The sequence below is a fragment of the Chrysochloris asiatica genome, unplaced genomic scaffold (genome assembly GCF_000296735.1).
Source record: "Chrysochloris asiatica unplaced genomic scaffold, ChrAsi1.0 scaffold00064, whole genome shotgun sequence".
Taxonomy (NCBI): Eukaryota; Metazoa; Chordata; class Mammalia; order Afrosoricida; family Chrysochloridae; genus Chrysochloris; species Chrysochloris asiatica.
Genome location: NW_006408582.1, coordinates 8,942,399 through 8,945,918, shown reverse-complemented (window position 1 = coordinate 8,945,918; position 3,520 = coordinate 8,942,399). Strand labels below are relative to the sequence as shown.

The 3,520-nt window shown below is 48.8% G+C and overlaps 1 pseudogene; it reads right to left on the bottom strand.

Moving 5' to 3' along the window:
- Positions 1 to 1,110: 1,110 nt before the first annotated feature.
- Positions 1,111 to 2,491, bottom strand: LOC102836078 (annotated as a pseudogene).
- Positions 2,492 to 3,520: the final 1,029 nt, after the last annotated feature.

Genomic DNA, 3,520 nt, shown 5'->3' with positions numbered 1-3,520 from the left:
AAGGGAATTCTAGGAAACGTTGTTCAGCCTAGCCAAGGAGACACGTCACTAAGAGTCAGATAAAATAGGCTTCTGATTTACTCCTTCCTTAGCAGGGTCAAGATGCCTTCCAGTCAACTTCTTCCTTGAGATTTTAAAAAAGCATCAGGACATTCTGAAATAATCCACCTGGAGGTCAAAGTTCCTTCTCATATCAAGGTCTGTTTATGAGTTTACTCAAGAGTTCATCTCTGCAGTTATCCCCAGGTTTGTGAGGCAGGAAACAACTGCCTAGAAAAAGTCACTGTTTCTCATGGTATTTTCAAGGAGTGTATTCCTGACAGGGGTCTGATGGCCTGGTGGCATTTTCATAAGGATGGAGAAGAGCAAGGCACCATGTTTCAACTGATTTGGATTAACTTGCCTACCAGCAAGTTAAGCGTATTCTTTTAATATTTTTTTTAGCAAAAAAGTATAGCCCCAAACTAAAACACAAACCAGTTGCCATCAAATGGTTTCTGACTCATTGCAACCCTTTATGTGTCCACTAGATCTGCTTTATAGGATTTTCACGGCTACAGCCCTTAGGAAGTCTTTCTTCTGAGCCATTGCTGGATGGGCTTGAACCACCAACCTTTCAGTTAGTCATCTTTCTCAAACTCGTAACTATGCATTACATGCTGAAAGGAGATGCATTTTTAATTAAATGCATCATGATCCTATTCAACCCATACAGCTACATGCTGTTTCTTTTTTCTTTTGGTCAGACTGAACGTTTTATTTCAGCAGACATCCCTCCCTGGCTTAAAAAAAAAATAAAAAGGTGAAAGGTAGGGGGCAGAGAGGGTCACAGGGTCAACATGTCATCACACCCAACAGGGAGCAAAGCTCCCATCCAAGAACTCGAGGCCCCTTCTGAGGAGACATTTGGGAGTCTGTGCTAGCTCCTAGACAGGGAGGAGCTGAGTTTTCTAACATTGTTAAGAAAAAAATCTATCAAATGTATTCATTCTCGCAGAGGCAAGGGCTGGGTTCTCAGGGTAAGAAATCTTGGGCTGATAGCAGCTGGGATCCCAGAGGCAAAGCTGAGCTGGCAGGAGATCCTGGGAGCAATCCATCCAGTCCAGAGCCCTAGAATCCGTATTTGGCTTGGGTCTGCGGAAGGCTGAGTTTATTCTCTGACCAGGTGTTCTTCAGTTCCAGCTCCCGCTCCTCAGCCTGATGAATCAGGTCCGTGATTTGGTGTTTCCGCTGCTGTTCTGTTGGCTGCTCACCTTTCTTTTTGCTGAATGACTGTATGGTTTTCTCTTCTGCCAAAGACTTGGTCATCCACTGTTGGGCCCCACTAAGCTGGTCATCACCTTTGATCTCCACAAAGTTGATTTCCTCCCTTCCTCGGTTCCTCTTGCCCTGCAGTCGCTTAAAGGCTCCGTCATCGATGAAGGAGGCATCTGGGGCAATTTCCTGGGAGGCTGCCAGGGCCGGATCCTGTGCAGGATAGTAGCCACCACCGTAATAATCCTGATTATAAGCACCAGCAGCATTGGCATCACCATATGTGGAAACCTGATTGTAGCTGTAGTCGTCCTCAGGCTTAGGCATCCACGGAGCCCCACTTGAGCCTGCTGCCATCTTGAATTCCAGGGGGGCATTGGCTGCATCGTCCTGGAAGGCTGGCTCGGGCTCCGTCCCTGGAGGCAGCTCTTCAGGAACAGGGGATAGGGTAAGGGTATGGCTCAACTCCAGGTGGCTCAGCCTTGCCAGGGAGGGAGAAGAAGTTCTCAGGGGCTACTTCCTCATCACTGTCGTCCTCCTCCTATGTGATCTGCTTCGTCACCTGCAGGGCAGCACTCTTGGCAGCTGCCTTGCTGGCAGAGGGCGATGGAGTGGTGGTTGTGGTGCCCACAACTGGGGCAAGAGAGGAAGGCTTTGTCTTAGGAGCCAGTCTAGAGGGCTTAGTGTCACAGGAGCCATCCGAGGGTTTCCCGGAAAAGGCATGGGGCAGGAACAACCTGTTTGTCTCTTTCACAGTCAGGTTTTTAGGTTGAGGAAGCAAGCCCTACAAACCAGTGCCCTCGCCAGATCCATGAAGGGCAGTTTTCTTTTTTGTGGCTTCATCTTCCTCAGTATCTGAATCCCTCTTGTGCAGCTTTCGCGCCGCGATCTTCACCGGCTCTGTCCTCTTCTTTGGCTGGAGGGGGCAGACTGAGGCCCCAATCCCAGTCCCTCCCCAACTCCCGCCGGGCTCACGACTGGAGGTGGTGGGAAGCCTCCCAGGCCGAAAGGCAATGGGGGAGGAGGCAGAAGCCAGGGGTCCCTTGTGGGTGGAGGCAGCGACAGCGGCGGAGGAAAGGCCGGAGCCAGCATCTGAGGAGGCGGGGCCAGCAACGCCGAACCCTTAGGCGCCTAAAGTGGGCCCAGAGGCAGGGGCCGCCGCCTCTTCCTCCTCTGGCTCGGGCTCAGCCTCATCTGGCTCGCTCTCATCGCTGCTGGCGTAAGCAACCAGTGACATGACGCCTCCCGGCTTTGGAGCGCCCTTGCCGGCAAATGAGGCCTACTTGAGACCGGGGATGCCGGGGAGCCTAGTGGGCCCCGTCGGCAGGACAGGAAACGGAAGAGGCTGCCTGCTCCATACTCTACGGCTATTCCCGGTAGGAGCCCATGACCAAGGTTGATTACTACCGAATAATAAGGGATCCCTCTTCACTTAAACTCCCAGTCCTGTGCAACTAACTACACACAGTTAATGGCTCTAGATGCAGTTTCTGACTTGTGACCCTGGTCTTTTTTATATTTTTGAGTTTTGTTCCACATTTTGTTCCACTCTATCTAGAATCTTCTAATGTGGTCTTTTTCAGAAGTTAGTAGCTGGGCACTATGTTTTTCTTCTGGTCTCATGGTTGTGGTGACTGATGATCATGTGTTTCAATAATCAGTTGAACTAATGGATACCAAGCATCTAGAATTTTCATCACTTTTCTTTCCTTCACACAGCGAGAGACAAATAATAGTTGCATCTTAGATGGCTGTTCACAAACTTTTAAGATTCCAGTTGTGGAGTAGTGAATTATCTAATGTCTCTTCTAGTCATAACCTGTAACTCCGACCAAATGACATTTCTGTCCTACTAGATATGGATAAGAAACAGTGGGAGAAGATACTGATAGATTGACATAATGAGCAGAGTTCATTGAAATGATAGAAACTTGAAACTCTGTTGTTGTTGTTAGGTGCCATTGTGTAAGTTCCAGCTCCGACCCATAGTGATTTTATGTACAACAGCACCACCTGGTCTTGCATTGTCCTCAGAATTGCTGCTACTCTTGAGCCCATTACGGATGCCACTGTGACAATCCATCTCATTGGGGTCCCCCTCTTTTTTTTTTTTACATGGGAAAACATTGGTTTTACATTCATTCTATTGTATATCGTCTCATTGCCATGGTTACAATCCTCTCCATGCAATTCTACCCCGTACCACCCAGGTCTTCAGCACACAGTTGCTCTCCCTTTCTGGATCTAAAGTCTCCAGCTGCTCCAT